General features: G+C 46.5%; 1 protein-coding gene across 1 annotated transcript in view; it reads left to right on the top strand.

Annotated features, from left to right (window-relative positions):
- cenpp (centromere protein P) overlaps positions 1-20,437 on the top strand; it is a 164,883-nt gene that overhangs the window by 74,092 nt on the left and 70,354 nt on the right. The window lies entirely within an intron of this gene.

Raw genomic sequence — 20,437 nt, forward strand, 5'->3', positions numbered from 1 at the left:
CAAATCCCTTTATTTATTTCAGTCTGTGTTTGCCTAAATCTTTTTTTAACTCAATTAATCAGGCCATTACTACATTTATATGGGATGGAAAATCCCCCAGAGTTGGTAGGTCTTTGTTGCAGAGGTGTAAATTCAGTGGAGGTCTTGCACTACCCAACTTTCTGTATTATTACTGGGCGGCCAACATCCAGATGTTGTCATTCTGGTTCCACGCCTCAGACACCCCGTGGTGCCATCTGGAGGCTCGATCCTGTGTCTCCTCATCTCTCCCCGTCTTGCTTTGCTCCTCTCTCCCCACCCCTCCTTCACGCCACACAGGCAACCCTGTAGCGCTTTCCACACTCAAAATTTGGTATCAATTTCAACGTCACTTCAAACTCCTCTCTGCATCCTGTCTGGGTCCCATTGAAAAGAATCATTTATTCCCCCCCTCTTTGATAGATAATGTTTTTTCTCTCTGGAAAAGGAAAGGTGTCAAAATCATTCAAGACCTGTATTCAGATGACATTTTCCCCAGCTTTCCTTCCTTGGCCGCTAAACACACTCTGCCTCCATCCCATGTCTTCAGTTACCTCCAAATTAGACACTTTGTTTCCTCCCAATTTCCCGGCTTCCCTGCCCTACCTATTCACCAGTCCTGGGAGGACTTATTGACCCCCCATACCTGTCTGCAAAGCAGCCATTTCTCTGATCTATTCTTGTATTATGTCACTGGACAAACATTCTACCAGCAAAACTAAAGCGGCCTGGGAGCATTAGTTGGGGTTTGAGTTGGCGGACGAGTGGTGGGATGGGGCGATTGACAGAGTACGCTCCACTACTTCCTGCGCCCGACTCGGTCTCATTCAGTTCAAGGTTTTACACAGAGTACATTTTTCAAAATCAAGACTGTCTGAGATTTACCCGAATGTGAGTGATGAATGTGATCGCTGCCACCTCTCTTTAGGGTAACTGATTCTGTTACTAATGGTCCTCCACTTCTCTTTTTGAGCCTGATGTTGAGCTGTCCAAAAAAATCTCACTCATTTTGTAAATAAGGTAGAGAATATCAGGTCCCAAATCCAGTCTGGCTCTTGCATTTTTTCCATTCCCCATGTTAATTCTGCCTCTTTCACCCAGTTTCAACCAATTACAATTTCAGTGTTAGAGCGTACAGTCTCCAACATGAACTCCTCCTCCTCCATCTTAGACATCATTCCCACTAAACTGCTCAAGGAGGTATTTTCAACTATTAGGCCCATTATTCTGCAAATTCTTAATAATTCTCTGGCCTCTGGTTCTTTTCCAGACAGTTTTAAGCATACTATTGTTCATCCATTGCAGAAGAAACCTAATTTAGATCCCCTGTCCCTGCAGACCAATCTCCAAATTGTCTTTTCTATCTAAGGTTCTGGAGAGAGTGATTTCATCTCAATTGATTTCTTTTATGAACACTAATAGTGTTTTTAACAGTTTCCAGTCTGGTTTTAGAGCACTTCATAGTACCAAGACAGCTCTGGTTAAGGTCACTAATGACTTACTGCTGACTGCAGATGGAGGTGACTGCTCAATTTTAGTTCTTTTAGACTCAAGTGCTGCCTTTGACACAATCGATCACAGCATCCTCTTACATCGCTTAGAGACTTGGGTTGGCATCAAGGGCTCGGCTCTTAACTTGTTTCGCTCTTAACTCACCAACAGAACTTTTGGTGTTGTTCTGGGTAGCTACTTCCGCGATGGCTCAGTTGAGTTGTGGAGTCCCTCAAGGCACATTTTTTTTGCCCCCTTCTGTTTCTTTCTTAAAACAGGATGCCCAGCTCTTTGCCTCCTCTCAACAGGCTGAGTGATGTCACTGTTTTCCTCTGATGTCATTTTAGATTTGAGCAGAATAAGTTCTGCCCTGATAAACTTATACACACAACTGGAACTTCTCTTTGAATACAACTCTGTTGGGCTCTTTAGGTAGGTAAGCAGAACAAGGCCTGCCTGACTGCCAGGGTTTGAGGCTCCATTCCCACTGGAGTCACCCTTACTTAAAGCTATGTGCTGTGAGCTGCTTTGGGAAAAGTCCCTCACCAGCTATTATAAAGAGACTAATGCAAATGTGATTCTCGCAGTGAAGTGCTGCTGGTCATATGCCAATGTTCATGTGACCTGCCACTGGTCATTTGACCTGCTACTGGTCATGTGCCTGAGAGGGGGCTGACTCCTCTATATAACAGGTGCTATACTGAAGAATCAACCGATACTCAGTGAAGTTCCTACATCATGAAGCTAGTTTGGTACAATTACAAACTGACCTGAGGACCAGATTGAACTTGATACCATCAGCAATATCACATGGCTGGACAGTGATACTTTTACACCATCATTGATTAGTGATCAACATTTAATGGACCTTGTGAAAAATTACTTCTTAGACAGTGAAATTGCAATTCGTGATGGGGGACATTTGATTGTTGATGTTTACCGTAAACCAACACATACTGATCAGTACTTAAGGTTTGACTCTCATCATCCACTGGAGCACAAACTAGGAGTCATCAGGACGCTGGACCACCAAGCTGACAACATCCCTACCGACACAGCGGCCCGGGAAGGGGAGAAATCCCACATTAAACAGGCCCTGGTTAAGTGTGGTTATCCTACCTGGGCAATTGTCAAAGCCAGGAAGGCGCCCAAACAGTGCACCAGCCAGTCGAAGAGAGAAGGACAACAGCTGTCTAAGTGTAAACCAGTGGTGATTCTGTATGTGGTGAGAGTGTTGGAAAAGCTGAGATGTGTATTTTCAAAACACTGTGTCTCAATTACTTTAAAACCCCAAAACACTCTGCACCAGAAGTTGGTCCACCCAAAGGATCGGGTCCCCCGGCACAAACAGAGCAATATAGTGTAGCTGTTAAGTGCCAGGAGGGTTGTCGTGACTTGTGCATTGGGGAAACCAAACAGACGCTGACCAAGAGGATGGCACAACACAGGAGAGCTAACACACCAGACCAGGACTCCACAGTCTACACCATCTACAGACCAGGACTCCACAGTCTACACCATCTACAGGCCAGTGGCCACTCTTTTCAGGGATCAGGATGTGCACAACCTTGATAGAGAGGAACGCTGGTTTGAATGGGGAGTCAAAGAGGCCATCTATGTGAAGAGGGAATGACCATCCCTGAACCGGGGGGGGTGTCTAAGAGTACATCTGTCGCCATCTCACAATGCTGTGATTGCAACGATTCCCCAGTCCTCTGTGAATAGTACACATGGCCATTGAAACTCGGGTTAATGGTCACACCCATGTTTGTACATGAAACTGGTCGTTGGTTTCAGTTGTTATACATCTATCACCATCTAAGTGTCCTGACACACCAGGCCAGCAGTCGGCTGTTGGCCAATGTTGGGCCATCGGTGAGCGTCTGTGACCCTAGTTTTTGCGGTGTGTCCCACACTATCGGCACTAGTCGGACCCCTGTCGGCAGCTTTTCAGCTGATTCAGCATGTTGAATGGGCGGAGCCCGTCGGTGAGAGAGATCCCTCTGATTGGCTGTTCAGCTTAGCGAATCAGTGCAGAACGTACATGCTAGTTGGCCGTGGGCTGTAGTCTTTGCGGTGTGTTCAAGTGCTACTTTTTTGGCCCAGATGGCAGGCGATGTGAGGCGATGCAACAGTTGGCCTTCGTCACCACTAGTCAGTTTGGCGTGTCTGGGCCCTTATAATGCTGTGATTGCAACAATCCCTAATCCTCTGTGAATAGTACACACGGCCTTTGAAACTTTAGTTAAAAGTCACACCCATATTTGCATATGAAACTGGTTGTTGGTTTTGCTCGTTAGACACTGTATTGTTTATAAGGGTGGGGACACCTGCAGTTAGGTGAGACTGAAGAGGTCACTTAGATGATGATGAAATGTCCATCCATCCATCCATTATCTTAACCACTTAGTATCCTGCTCTCAGGGTCATGGGGATGCTGGAGCCTATTCCAACAGTCATTGGGCGGCAGGCAGGGAGACAACCTGGACAGGCCGCCAGGCCATCACAGGGCCCACACACACACACACACACACACACACACACACACACACACACCCATTCATCCCTAGGGACAATTTAGTACGGCCAATTCACCTGACCTACATGTCTTTGGACTGTGGGAGGAAACCGGAGGCCCCGGAGGAAACCCACACAGACACGGGGAGAACATGCAAACTCCACACAGAGGACGACCCGGGATGACCCACCCAGGTTGGACTACCCCGGGGCTCGAACCCAGGACCTTCTTGCTGTGAGGCGACCGCGCTAGCCACTGCACCGCCGTGATGAAACGTATCTGTCAGTAAATGTTGTGTCCAGATGAACTGATTCAGCCTTCTTTGAATTTAATGGATCTTGTGTGTTTATTCATTTGACCAAGTGGCTAAATGTTGGTTGTAAGATAAGATACTTTATTGTCATTGTGTGCATACAGTGAAGTGTAAGAGTTGTAGTATGTGCTGTATTTTATTCTAAGAGAAGGGCGGTATTGATGGTGTTGTGTCATGATGGTGATGTTGTGCGATGCCAGCAGGCTGGGTTTAAGTCTGTGGGCTGAAGCAGAGTCTGATGCAGAGCAGCTGTGTATGGTCTACGGTGCGTAGCAAGGCCCACGCTGCTGTGTGGTGCTGTACAGTCTGTACTCTGCAGCTTTTGGGTGATGGATGGATGGGTGTTCCTCTGGAACTACTGTTGGTCTGTTCAGTGTGTGTCAAAAAATGTAAATAGAAAGTGGAATTTGTTTTGCTAACGTTGTGGATATGAAGCTTAGAATGCCTGAGGGCTCTGCATCCTGGATTTGATCGAGTTCAAAGTAAACCTGACCCTGTTTTATTTTTACATTCAGCAGCATTCTGAGCCCAAGCCATTCATTTCCCTTAAGGGATAATCAGCTTTCTCCTCTCCCATTTTTCCTCCCTCCTCCTATCCTCTCTCCTCTCCTCTCCTTCATTGGATTTTTTTTGGTGATCAGATTTGTGTTATAATTCAGCAAACCATACAAAAACAAAGATAAATCATGACATTATGAAATATACATAAATAGCATTGGTTCAGTAAGCACACATACACTGGGCCGAAGACACAAGAACCCGTCATGGCATGCGTTAGGACACAAAGTAATGATACGGACAGTCACTAATACTTTATTCATCCCTGAGGGGAAATTAGGTCCTGTTACAGACACTCACGCTCTTCTAAAGAAAAACTAAAAGCTAACAAGATACAAGCTAACAAGAAAATAGTAATAAATAGAAATAAGAAAAACAGAAATCAATAGAAGATAGAATAAGAAATAGAAATAAGAATAAAATATATAAACATATGTGCACCATGTTTCAGCATATAATACCCTATCTATACTTTATTACTACAGTATTATTAATAATATACCATTAATATTAATCTACTACTACTACGACTTTCCGCTGCTCCCGTTAGGGGTCGCCACAGTGGATCATCAGTTTCCATCTCTTCCTGTCCTCTGCATCTTCCTCTGTCACGCCAGCCACCTGCATGTCCTCCCTCACCACATCCATAAACCTCCTCTTTGGCCTTCCTCTTCCCTGGCAGCGCCATATTCAGCATCCTTCTCCGAATATACCCAGCATCTCTCCTCCACACATGTCCAAACCATCTCAATCTTGTCTCTCTTGCTTTGTCTCCAGACCGTCCAACCTGAGCTGTCCCTCTAATATACTCGTTCCTAATCCTGTCTTTCTTCATCACTCCCAATGAAAATCTTACCATCTTCAAGTCTGCCACCTCCAGCTCCACCTCCTGCCCTTTCATCAGTGCCACTGTCTCCAAACCATATAACATAGCTGGTCTCACTACCATCTTGTAAACCTTCCCTTTAACTCTTGCTGGTACCCTTCTGTCACACATCACTCCTGACACTCTTCTCCAACCACTCCACCCTGCCTGCACTCCCTTCTTCACCTCTCTTCTGCACTCCCCATTACTTTGGACAGTTGAAACCAAGTATTTAAACTCATACACCTTCATCACCTCTACTCCTTGCATCCTCACCATTCCACTGCCCTCCCTCTCATTCACGCATAGGTATTCCGTCTTGCTCCTACTGACTTTCATTCCTCTTCTCTCCAGTGCATACCTCCACCTCTCCAGGCTCTCCTCAACCTGCACCCTACTCTCGCTACAGATCACAATGTCATCCGCAAACATCATAGTCCACGTAGACTCCTGCCTGATCTCATCCGTCAACCTGTCCATCACCATTGCAAACAAGAAAGGGCTCAGAGCCGATCCTTGATGTAATCCCACCTCCACCTTGAACCCATCTGTCATTCCAACCGCACTGTCACACTGCCCTCATACATATCCTGCACCACTCTTACATACTTCTCTGCAACTCCCGACTTCCTCATACAATACCACACCTCCTCTCTCGGCACCCTGTCGTATGCTTTCTCTAAACCCACAAAGACACAATGTAACTCCTTCTGACCTTCTCTATACTTCTCCATCAACATTCTCAAAGCAAACATCAAATCCGTGGTGCTCTTTCATGACGTGAAACCATACTGCTGCTCGCTGATCATCACCTCTCCTCTTAACCTAGCTTCTATTACTCTTTCCCAAATCTTCATGCTGTGGCTGATCAACTTTATACCTCTGTAGTTGCTGCCGTTCTGCACATCGCCCTTATTCTTGAAAATCGGTACCAGTATGCTTCTTCTCCACTCCTCAGGCATCCTCTCACTTTCCAGGATTGTGTTAAACAATCTAGTTAAAAACCCCACTGCCATCTCTCCTAAACACCTCCATGCCTCCACAGGTATGTCATCAGGATCAACTGCCTTTCCACTCTTCATCCTCTTCATAGCTGCCCTCACTTCCTCCTTGCTAATCCACTGCACTTCCAGATACACTATCCCCACATCATCCAACCTTCTCTAGCGCTCATTTTCTTAATTTATAGACCCCTCAAAGTACTCCTTCCACCTTCTCAGCACACTCTCCTCACTTGTCAGGACATTTCTGTCTTCAGCCTTTGATTGCCCTAACCTCCTACACATCCTTCCCAGCTCGGTTCCTCTGTCTAGCCAATCGGTACAAGTCCTTTTCTCCTTCCTTAGTGTCTAACCTCTCATACAACTCACCATACGCCTTTTCCTTTACCTTTGCCACCTCTCTCTTCACTTTATTCTGCGTGTCCTTGTACTTCTGTCTGCTTTCTTCATTTCCCTATCCCACTTCTTCTTTGCCAACCTCATCCTCTGTATACTTCACTGTACTTCCTCATTCCACCACCAAGTCTCCTTGTCTTCCTTCCTCTCTCCAGATGACACACCAAGTACCTTCCTAGCTGTCTCCCTCACTATGTCTGCAGTGGTTGCCCAGCCATCTGGCAACTCTTCACTACCACCCAGTGTCTGTCTTAACTCCTGCCTGAACTCCACACAACAGTCTTCCTTCTTCAACTTCCACCATTTGATCCTTGGCTCTGCCTTCACTCTCTTCCCCTTCTTGGTCTCCAAATTCATCCAGCAGACCACCATCCGATGCTGCCTAGCTACGTTCTCCCCTGTCACCGCCTTGCAGTCTCCAATCCCTTTCAGATCGCGCTTTCTGCATAAGATATAGTCCACCTGTGTGCACTTTCCTCCACTCTTATACGTCACCCTGTGTTCCTCCCTCTTCTTGAAATGTTGTAGTAATAATAATAATCTACTACTACTACTACGACTACTTTTGGCTGCTCCCGTTAGGGGTCGCCACAGCGGATCATCCGTTTCCATTTCTTCCTGTCTTCTGCATGTTCCTCTGTCACACCAGCCACCTACCTGTCTTCCCTCACCACATCCATAAACCTCCTCTTTGGCCTTCCTCTTTTCCTCTTCCCTGGCAGCTTCATATTCAGCATAGTAATAATAAAGCGTTTTATTTGTGGGCACCTTTCAGAGCACTCAAGGACACCTTACAGAACACAGTTAAAAAAACAAGCAGCACTGTTTCAGACAGCATAAAATCAAAACAAAGCAGAGTAGGCAATAAAAAGTTAACACAACAGATAAGTATAAAATCGTTGTCTGCACCAAACTCAATGAAGTGTGGATCAGACTGAATATGCCAGTTTGAAAAGGTGCGTTTTGAGATGGGATTTGAAGGTTGAAAGAGAGCCAATGGTGCAAATGTATTGTGGGATAGAGTTCCATAGGCGGGGGGCAGAATGACTGAAGGCTCTAGACCCCATGGTAGTCAAGTGGGCCGATGGCGTAGTGAGTTGGAGATATGTATTGATGGAGTTGGAGATATGTATTTGCCACAGCCATTTCCATCCTTTTCGCAAAATCCACCACCATCTGTCCTTCCACATTCCTCTCCTTAACCCCATACCTACCCATCACCTCCTCATCCCCTCTGTTCCCTTCACCAACATATCCATTGAAGTCCACTCCAATCACCGCTCTCTCTTCCTTGGGTACACTCTCCACCACTTCATCCAACTCACTCCAGAATTTTTCTTTCTCTTCCATCTCACACCCAACTTGCGGGGCATATGTGCTGATAACATTCAGCAATACTCCTTCGATTTACAGCTTCATACTCATCACTCTGTCCGACACTCTCTTCACCTCCAACACATTCTTGACATACTCTTCCTTCAGAATTACCCCTACCCCATTTCTCCTCCCGTTTGCACCATAGCAGAAGAGTTTGAACCCACCTCCGATGTGCCTGGCCCTATTCCCCTTCCACCTGGTCTCTTGCACACACAGTATACCCACCTTTCCTCGTTCCATCATATCAGCCAGCTCTCTCCCTTTATCAGGCATAGTGTCAGCATTCAAAGTTCTGACTCTCACCTCCACACTCCTTCCCTTCCTCCTCTCCCGCTGCCTCTGGACATGCCTTCCCCCTCTCCTTCTCCTTCTGCCCAACAGTAGCATAGTTTCCACCGGCACCCTGCTGACCAACAGTGCCACTGGTGGTTGTTGGTATCCCGGGCCTCGACCGATCCGATATGGAAATCTGATTTATGATCCACATATTTGATTTGGCAAAGATTTTATCCCGGGTGCCCTTCCTGACGCAACCCTCCCTATTTATCCGGGCTATGGACCGGCACTAAGAACGCACTGGCTTGTGGAAGGCCAAAGAGGAGGTTTATGGAAGTGGTGTGGGAGGACATGCAGGTGGCTGGTGTGACAGAGGAAAATGCAAAGGATAGGAAGAGATGGAAACGAATGATCTGGTGTGACAACCCCTAATGGAAGGAGCCGAAAGTAGTAGTAGATCAAATCTCAATGCCCCAGTGCAGTGACAGGGGCACTGTGCTGTAGAAGATGCCGTTTTTTGGATGAGTTGTTAAACCGAGGTCCTGACTCACTGTGGTCTTTAAAGATCCCATGGAACTTATTGAAAGAGTAGGGAGTTCCCTTGTGTCCTGGCAAAATTCCCAACCTGGCTCTCTTCATCTGGCCACCTAGTCATCCCCCCATGTAATTGGCTCAATAATTCCTCCCTCTCAACCTCAAGCTTATGTGTGGTGAGTGTTCTGGTGCAAAATAGCTGCCGTGCACCACCCAGGTGGTGCTACACATTGGTGGTGGTTGAAGTGCGTGACCCCCTTCAATGTGAAGTACTTTGGGTGTCTAGAAAAGCGCTGTATTAATGTAATTATTATTATTATCTCTCATGATCAGCCGCTTCTTCGGGTTCGGGTCACAGTGGCCGCAAGCTAAGTAGAGCACTCCAAATGTCCCTCTCCCCAGCAATGCCCTCCAGCTCCTCCTGGGGGATCACAATATGTTCCCAGGCCAGATTGGACATGTAGTCCCTCTAGCGAGATCTGGGTCTACCCCGGGGTCTGTCCCCAGTTGAACGTACCCGGAAAACCTCCAAAGGAAGGTGCCCTGGAGGCATCCTAATCAGATGCCCGAACCACCTCAACTGGCTCCTTTTGACGTGACGGAACAGCGGCTCTACTCTGAGCTCCCTCTGGATGTCCAAGCTCTTCACCCTATCTCTAAGGCTGAGCCCAGACACCCTATGGAGGACACTTATTTCAGCCCCTTGTATCCACAATCTCACTCTTTCAGTCACTACCCAAAGCTCATGACCATAGATGGGGGTTGGAACAAAGATTGACTGGTAAATTGAGAGCTTTGCCTTCCAGCTCAGCTCCCTCTTCACCACAACGGTCCAGTACAACGTCCGCATTACTGCTGATGCTGCACCCATCCACCGGTCAATCTCCCGCTCCATCCTACCCTCACTCGTGAACAAGATCCCGAGATACTTGAACTCCTTCACTTGAGGCACCAACTCATCCCCAACCCGGAGGGAGCAGTCCACCATTTTCCGTAGAGAACCATGGCCTCAGACTTGGAGGTGCTGACTTTCATCCCGGCCATTTCACACTCAGCTGCAAACTGCCCCAGTGCGCTGGAGGTCACGTTCTGATGAAGCCAACAAAACCACATCATTTGCAAAGAGCAGAGATGCAATTCTGAGGTTCCTAAAATGGACACACTCCTCACCTTGATTGCACCTTGAGATCCTGTCCATGAATATCACAAACAGAATCGGAGAAAAAGAACAACCTTAGTGGAGTCCGACACCCACCGAAAATGTGTTTGACTTTGTGCCGAGAATGTGGACACAGCTCTCACTTTGGTTATACAAAGACTGAATGCCCCAGTACCCCATACTCCAGCAGTACCCCCCACAAAGTGCCCTGGAGTATACAGTCATAAGCCTTCTCCAAGTCCACAAAACACATGTAGACTGGCTGGTCAAACTCCCATGCCCCCCTCAGCACTTGGTCTGTTGTTTCACAGCCAGGACGGAATCCGCATTGTTCCTCCTGGATCTGAGGTTTGACAATCGGTTGGAGCCTCCTTTCCAACACCCTAGAGTAGACTTTCCCAGGGAGGCTGAGCAGTTTGATGCCCCGATAATTCGAGCACACCCTCCGGTCCCTTTTTATTAAATATGGGAACCACCACCCCAGTCTGCCACTCCACAGGTACTGTCCCCGACCTCCACGCGATACTGGAGATGCATGTCAACCAAGACAGCCCAACAATGTCCAGAGCCTTCAGCATCTCAGGACGAATCTCATCCATATCCGGTTCCTTGCCACTGAGGAGCTTTTTAACTACCTCAGAGACCTCTGCCAGGGATATGGGTAGGGCTTCCCCTGAGACTTTATCTCCTCCGCTGAGGTGGCTGGGTTCAGGAGCTCCTCAAAATGTTCTTTCCACTGCCCGACAAAATCCCGGTCCGGGTCAGCAGTTCCCCTCCCTGGCTGAACACAGGCTGAGTCAAGCCCTGCTTCCCCTTCCTGAGTCACCGGATGGTTTGCCAGAACTTCCTTGAGGCCAACCGAAAGTCCTACTCCATAGCCTCCCACACCCAAGTTTTTGCTTCCGTGACCACCGAAGCCACAGCCCTTCTGGCCTCCTGGTACCTGTGTGCTGCTTCAGGACACCCCTGGGCCAACCAAGCCTGAAAAGCCTCCTTCTTCAGCCTGACAGCTTCCCTCATCGCTGGTGTCCACCAGCAGGTACTTTGGTGTCCACCTCAACAGGCACCGATGACCTTATGACCTCAGCTCGTACATGCTGCATCTGCAATAGAGGCTTTGAACATGGCCCACTCAGACTTAATGTCCCCAGCCTCCCTCGGGATACACTAGAACTTATTCCGGAGGTGGGAGTTGAAGACCTCACGGGCAGGGGCCTTTGACAGACATTCCCAGTTCAACCTTACTACACATTTTGGTTTACCAGGTCTGTCCGGCAGTCTTCCCCACCATCTGGTCCAACTCACCACCAGGTGGTGATCAGTTGACAGCTCTACTCTTCTCTTCTCTCTAGTGTCCAAAACATATGGCCGCAGATCTGATGATACGACCACAAAGTCTATCATCGATCTTCGGGCTTAAGGTGTTCTGGTACCAAGTACACTTATGAACTACCTTATGTTCGAGCATGGTGTTCGTTATGGCCAATCCATGACTCGCACAGAATCCAATAACAAGGCACCGCTTGGGTTCCGATCGGGGAGGCCGTTCCTCCCAATCACGCCCCTCCAGGTTTTTCCATCGTTGACCATATGAGCGTTGAAGTCCCCCGGCAGAATTGTAGAGTCCCCAGGTGGAACTCTACCCAGGATACTAGAGACTCCAAGAAGGCCGGATACTCCAAACTGCTATTCATTGCATAAGCATACACAACAGTCAGAGTTGATTTTTCAGTACCATTAACCTTGATTCTACATTCAAACCTGATCTCAGTTAAAGTCCATTCCGGCCATCAGTAAACAATCCTTCAATAAGTTCAATTACAATTCTGTTTATGAGGAGGTAAAAAATGTTTTATAGATACACACACACACACACATACACACATACTCACACGCACACACACACACACACACACACACACACACACACACACACAGGCCAGGTTTTTCCATTCCAGAGGTAGACAGGAAGGGGCGGGACAGACTTGTAGGTCTTTGGTCCTGTCAGTCATTTCCCTGCAGAGTCCTCCCTGCTGGGCTGTAGCCAGCTGGATTCGCCTCTCGTTTGGACAAACAGGCCTTTCAGGCCTTCTCCAAACACTTAATTTGCCTGGGCTGCTTTCCACTCGCTTGGGTCCTGTGTCACATGGTGTGTGTGTGTGTGTGTGTGTGTGTGTGTTTGTGTGCGCGCGCGTGCGTGCATGTTTGTGTGTTGAATGAGTGCTGACAGATGTTGTCTTGCTTTTTCAGTGTTGCTGTCTTTTCTGGAAGCTTCCAAGGCACTTTGATGTGCTGCCTGTTAATATTTGTTACTGGTGTTTCATGATGGAGAAGCGGTGTAAGGACAAACAGACTGTTAAAACCTGTTAATGTACTGATGAGAAGGAATGTGATGCTCTTCTTTCTGTTGGTCAAACTGCAACGGTGAGAGAGCATCATGGTTAAATGATTGGTTAGTTTTTCTTTGGAAAAGGAAAATAAAAAAATCCCATCATTCAAAACATGGCCTTAGTTTTTGTCAGATCACTTGTTACCAAATAACAAGCTGACATGGAGAGCTGAGTGGAGTCAGGTTCAACCAGAGACAGAGGGAAGCTGTTCCAGCTGATTGGAGGTTGGTTGGTTGCTTGCTTGGTTGGATGGTTGGTTGGTTGTGGGATGGTTGGTTGTGGGTTAACCAGATGAATGTGAATGTGTTCATTTCTTTAAGGCATTTCTTTATTTCCTGTTAATCTAAATTGACACATACAGAGTAAAAGCAGAGTGTGAAGTTATTACTGCTATGACTTTATTTGAGAACACACACACACATAGTGGGGTGATTGGGCACTGTTGTGTTGTGTTCAGAAGACGTGGAGCCTGTAGATGGTGAAGCCTGTTGAGATACCACACAGACGCCCAGCAGCTCACTGTACTGGGAATGGGAGAGGAGGTTTGGGGGATCTTGGCTCACACTTGGAACAGTAGAATGATAATAGAAACCCAACAGTTGTAGACTCTGCTTGATGAAGACGGGGTTTTCTGGAGGTGTTGTTGAATACAGAGTTGAAGGAAGTGTTGGGGCAGTGTGCAGGTGTCAGTCTGCCAGAGTCTATTCCTATTAAGTTTAGATAGAAGACTTGACAACTCATGTTATCATTACATACAGTACTATCTCACACTGTCAAGTTTCACAAGTCTAAATGAGAGCCAAATGGCTGGGGACCAGACCAGTGTTCTGAGTCCACAAATGAAGCTTTGAATTCAGTGTGTATTGAACAGGTCCAAATCATCTCTGAGGAGGACATGACAGGTTTTAGTCGGATTCTCTGCTTTCTGGTTTTGGGAGAGAGTTGTGGATGTGGATGAAGAGCTGATGGATCTGCATACGTGTGTGAGGAATAGTCTGTCTCAACAAAAGAAGGATGGAGTCTTGAACAACGATATCGTGGCAGCAGTGCAGCAAAGGCCTCCCTGTGCTTCTGTGGGAGATGAAGGGAATTCTTGGCCTGGTAGAAAGAAGGGCTTGATGCTGGAAACAAAGAGGGCTTTCTCCCCAGCTCTCCTCCCCAGCGTCTGTATGGACAGCTCTGAAGCGCACATGTTTTCATCTGCAGGCTCTACATGGAGCTCAGGTTTCACCAGTGTCCCATAACCATTCATTTCCCTGCTCATGTTGGCCCATACCGACACAACACATATTTTAGAATGATTATTGCTGTTTCTTATCAATCCCCTGTGTGTCTGTGTGTTTGCAGCAGTGTCGTTTATCTCTCATTCTACTGTGACTGTCTAGAAACATTCTACTGTGACTGCACAGAAACATTCTACTATGACTGCACAGAAACATTCTACTGTGACTGCACAAACATTCTACTGTGACTGCACAGAAACATTCTACTGTGACTGCACAGAAACGTGCTACTGTGACTGCACAGAAACATTCTACTGTGACTACATAGAAACATTCTACTGTGACTGCACAGAAACATTCTACTGTGACTGTCTAGAAACGTGCTACTGTGACTGCACAGAAACATTCTACTGTGACTGTCTAGAAACGTGCTACTGTGACTGCACAGAAACATTCTACTGTGACTGTCTAGAAACGTGCTACTGTGACTGCACAGAAACATTCTACTGTGACTGCATAGAAACATTCTACTGTGACTGTCTAGAAACATTCTACTGTGACTACATAGAAACATTCTACTGTGACTGTCTAGAAACGTGCTACTGTGACTGCACAGAAACATTCTACTGTGACTGTCTAGAAACCTGCTACTGTGACTGCATAGAAACATTCTACTGTGACTGTCTAGAAACATTCTACTGTGACTACATAGAAACGTTCTACTGTGACTGCATAGAAACATTCTACTGTGACTGCATAGAAACATTCTACTGTGACTGTCTAGAAACGTGCTACTGTGACTACATAGAAACATTCTACTGTGACTGTCTAGAAACGTGCTACTGTGACTACATAGAAACATGCTACTGTGACTGTCTAGAAACATGCTACTGTGACTACATAGAAACATGCTACTGTGACTGCATAGAAACATTCTACTGTGACTGTCTAGAAACGTGCTACTGTGACTGCACAGAAACACTTGACTGTGACTGTCTAGAAAACCTTTATTCTTTATTTCTGGACACTGTCTCCACGTGTGTGCAGTCATTGCAGGAGGTGAACATAAATGACCTCATCTCAGATGGAGAAAACGTGTTACACTTCTGTCAGCAGAACATTTTCAGACATGTTTGCTCTACCCAGGTTGGTTGTTAGAGGTGTGTGAAACGTCACTACGACACTGTTGCCTCACTGAAACCTGTTAGTTTTCCATCTGCTGCCTTCACTCACCACAAAAGGTGTTTAAACATGCACGTAGAAAACATCGTCATCCATTCTTGTCATTGAGACAGGAACAGCCCACCACACACACGCACACACACACACACACACACATGTCTGTCAGCTGTAGCACCAACACAACCATGGACACCAGTTATCCCTGTCGTCACATCATCAGTGTTTCATTATATGGCTGCTATTGATACAAGATATCGATATAAGATTGATATGACACTGATATAAGCTATCGATATAAGATATTGATATAAGATAGCGATATAAGATATTGATATAAGATATTGATATAAAATGTTGATGTAAGACTGATATAAGATATCGATATAAGATTGATATAAGATATCGATATGAGATTGATATAAGATATCAATATAAGATATCGGTATAAGATTGCTACAAAATATCGATATAAGCTAGCAATATGAGATTGATATAAGATATTGATATAAGACATTGATAAAGGATTGATATGATAGCGATATAAGATATGGATATGATTGATATAAGATATCGATCTTATGTCTTATCTCAACTCATCTTCAGCTGCTTTTCCGGGGTTGGGTTGCGGTGGCAGCAAGCTAAGTAGAGCACTCCAGATGTCCCTCTCCCCAGCAACATCCTCCAGCTCCTCCTGGGGGATCCCAAGGTGTTCCCAGGCCAGATTGGACATGTAGTCCCTCCAACGAGTTCTGGGTCTACCCCGGGGTCTCCCCCCAGTTGGCCGTTCCCGGTAAACCTCCAAAGGAAGGTGCCCAGGAGGCATCCTGATCAGATGCCCGAACCATCTCAACTGGCTCCTTTCGATGTGAAGGAGCAGCAGCTCTACTCCGAGCTCCCTCCGGATGTCCGAGCTCCTCACCTTATCTCTAAGGCTGAGTCCAGTCACCCTACGGAGGAAACTCATTTCACCCGCTTGTATCCGCGATCTCACCCTTTTGATCACTACCCAAAGCTCATGACCATAGGTGAGGGTTGGAACGAAGATTGACTGGTAAATTGAGAGCTTTGCCTTCTGGCTCAGCTCCCTCTTCACCACAACGGTCCGGTACAATGTCCACATTACTGCTGATGCTGCACCAATCCGTCTTCAATCGATCTTATGTCGCTATCTTATATCGATATCTTATATCAATCCTATCAATATCTTCTATTGATAGCTTTTATCAAACACATCATTATCTTATATCAATATCTTATATTGATATCATATCGGTATAAGCTATTGATATAAAATGTCGATATAAGATATTGATATAAGCTATTGAGCATGATTTTGATCCCTGTCCCAATACCGATGACACATTTCTAAGCAGTAATTGGCAGATACCGACATATTGTGTGAAGGGAGGAAAGTGTTTGGAGAAAGTGTTGTGAGATGCTGCCCGGAGAACTGACCTACATGTGTTGTGGCACTGAGTGTGACCTAGCAGATGTATCTCCTGGGAGCTCCTCACATCCCCTACCACCAACACCTCCCCCGAAACCAGAGATAAATCTAACAACCCTCACGTGTTCTTACTGAACATCTCCGACTGCTGTTTACCTCACACAGATCAGAGACAGACAGGGGGAAGGGAGGAGATGAAGAGAGATGGAAGGAGAGATGGACAGAGCAGAGGGAAGGGAGGAGATGTGAGATGGAAGGAGCGATGGACAGAGGGAAGGGAGGAGATGGACAGATGGACAGAGGGAAGGGAGGAGATGGACAGATGGAAAGAGGGAAGGGAGGAGATGACAAGAGATGGAAGGGGAAAGAGGCATGAAACAGCTGTAGGATGGAGGAGAGAGGAGGATGAACGATGGACAGAACATTAGCATGGGAGAAGAGCTGGAAAACACTGCAAAGGGGCAAGAGGAGGAGGAGAGGCTGGAGAGAGAGAAGTCATCTGTCATTTGTGAAGGTCTGGAGAGAGAGGAGAGAGCGAGAGAGAGAGGGAGAGAGAGAGAGAGAGACGTGGCAGAGAAAGGTCTGGCCAACTGGTAGATCTGTTCCATATGTTTCCTGAGAGAAAGAGAGAGAGAGGGCCCTGTTTCTACCCCTCCAACACACACACACACACACACCACGTCCTGATTGGGACAGAGCAGCGTCATGCTGGGGAAAAGCTGAACTATTCTGTCCTCGGCCTCCCTGTGTGGAATGGAGGGATCAGGTTTGGGAGGAGGGAAGTGTAATTGAGGAGGTGGGGAGGAGGAGCATGCTGTTTGGGGTCTGCGGAGGGGAGGAAGGGTGACGTCTGACAAGAACCTCCCCAGCAGATGGAGGACAGAAGAAAAAAACAGCTGCTTTACATCACCAGTGTGTCCTCCTCTCTCCTCCATGGAGCAGATCAGGCAGCTCTCTGGTTTAGATATGTTTTCATATGCTGACAGATCCAAACTAAGATATTTACTTATGTAAATCCTTCTGCACACTTCTTTCTTCTTCTGTGGTGGCTGATGGCCTGTATGGACCCAGCAAGCAGACATGTGTAGGAGCAAACAGACTCCGCCCCCTGTCTGTCCACCTCCACCTGTATGACCTCACAGCATACAGAATGTAACTCCACCTCCTGTCTGTCCACCTCCACCTGTATGACCTCACAGCATACAGAATGTGACTCCGCTTCCTGTCTGTCCACCTCCACCTGTATGACCTCACAGCATACAGAATGTAACTCCGCCTACTGTCTGTCCACCTCCACCTGTTTGACCTCACAGCATACAGAATGTGACTGCCTCCTGTCTGTCCACCTCCGCCTGTTTGACCTCACAGCATACAGAATGTGACTGCCTCCTGTCTGTCCACCTCCGCCTGTTTGACCTCACAGCATACAGAATGTGACTGCCTCCTGTCTGTCCACCTCCGCCTGTTTGACCTCACAGCATACAGAATATAACTTCGCCTCCTGTCAGTCCATCTCCACCTGTATGACCTTACAGCATGAACCAGGGACAACACAACGTCAGCAGACGGCCAAACACTGCTGTTTATCCTCTGTCATTTGTGTGTGTGTGTGTGTGTGTGTGTGTGTGTGTGTGTGTGTGTGTGTTGTGGGTCATTGACAGTGCTGCTGCAGTTTGCAGTGAAGAGATGAATATGGCACAGATGCTAGCCGCTGATTTTCCGCCGTGTTGTTCTTTATTGGGATCAGACAAGCGGACTTGTGTCCTGTGCTGTCAGTAAAGCAGCAGGAGGACCATGTCATCGTCTGTGCTCTGGTTTAATGAGCTTGTTTGTTGACACTGAGGGTAGCGGAGCCCAGTGGAAAGCAGCTGGGAAACCAGTCAGATGCTGATGTCATGACGGTCCTCTGCTTCTCTGGACTGCAGAGGAGATTGAACAGGTGTGCCTACAGGCTGATATTAATAGTCTTTATCAACCGACCACATATCTAGAATGTCCCCATCAGTAAGAAGCAGTGTGTAAGAAAGACAAACTCACCATCTCCATGTCACACACACTGCATCTGGGACATGGAGAAGAAATTGTTCTGTCTAAACCCACTTCGGCTCTTCATGTCCGGCCAAATGGAGCTCAGCTCTGAGCTTTAGTTTGTGGAGCATGAAGAAGAGCATGTTGGTGTGGGATGGAATAGAGCGTAGCGTCCTGACCCAGCTTTACTTTGGAACATGGACTGAATTTAGAGTCAGTCAGCCCCATGCTCGTGTCAGCTGCCATTTCCCATCGTTTTGTTCAGTTTTTACTAATGAGAGGAACATGGCTCCTCCTGCTGGATGCTCAGTAGAACACACTCCAATTTAAACTGTCTCAAACCAATGTCCTGCATGGCAATAACCACAGTAGCATGTTGGGAGCGGTTGAGGTTTATTAAAAGACATATATAATAAATATAGCACCATGTCAAAGGAGATGTCACAACAGTCTGACAGCATTTCAGCATCCAGGGAAGATGACTTGGTAACATGTGGGGTTATTGTTCCTCCAGTTAAACCGACGTGTAAGAGATGATTGGGTACATGTCTGTGCGTTGCGATCAACCCAGCAGAAAAGAGTGTGTGAGTATCAGAACCCAGTTGTGGTATAGATAGAGACATGCAGTGAGATATTGACACTATCTTGGAAATGAATATTAAACCACTAGTGTGTGTCAGTACAGATGAGCTGCAGGCTGCAGGCCTTCACACCCGCAGGCAGAAGGCCTCACATGTTGTTTCTGCTTATGACTTCAGTGTTTGGCCATACGATCATTTGAGTTTTGTTAATGAAAGCGGTTGAGAAATGATGTACCTGTGTAAAACAGAAAACATCCATGATACTGAGGAAGCAGGCCATCAGTAAAATACCTTGTTTTCTTGTGTTCAATCTGTTTTTCTGTAGCCAAGTCAAATCTATTCAGAGAAGGCGTTTTCTATCAAAACTCTAAATTCCACTGGGAGAAAACATTTCTTCTATCAAAGTAAAACGTCAGTACTGGTTCTTCATTCACATCCAGTCATTCCAGGTCTGACATGTAACTGTGTGTGGCCATCCAGATGGGGGCGCTGTTTGGGTCTAGGTAACAAATTATTACATTAGATAGAAAACGTTTGTAGGATGGCTGTGGTTATTTTGATGACTGTATTTTAGTAATAACCACTCCTATGAATACAGATCCATTGTACAGTAATGGTGGAGGTGAGTAAATAATCTGAGCCGCTCGGTGTTTGGGATGTTTTAACTCTACCTGTCCCCTTATCTTGTGGCATTAACGCTTATCAATGGGTCAGCAATTTTCCTTGCATACTCTCTGACTGCAGCTTTTGTACTTTGGTATCTTCCTTCAGGGTGCAGCCCCTGTATGCGGGCCAGATAAAACTACCCAGCATCCTCTCGGGCTGGCTTGTGTAGACAACATGCTGTGTAGTACCGGAAGGAGAATTAGTTAATGGTAGGAGAAGACATAGATCCATGAAGTCAGCTAGATGGAGCAGAAATTAGTTGTCAACATAGATTATCCTGTAAAGCTTTTGCCAAAACATTTGAAATGCATAAGTGTTAAATCTACGTGTCCGTGACCTAGGAAGTGTGAGACGTGACCCCATGCTTCACATTTCACTGTTGTACTGAAGACACTTTAACTGTAGGTGGAAAGT

Source organism: Lampris incognitus, chromosome 2, assembly GCF_029633865.1.
Source record: "Lampris incognitus isolate fLamInc1 chromosome 2, fLamInc1.hap2, whole genome shotgun sequence".
NCBI lineage: Eukaryota > Metazoa > Chordata > Actinopteri > Lampriformes > Lampridae > Lampris > Lampris incognitus.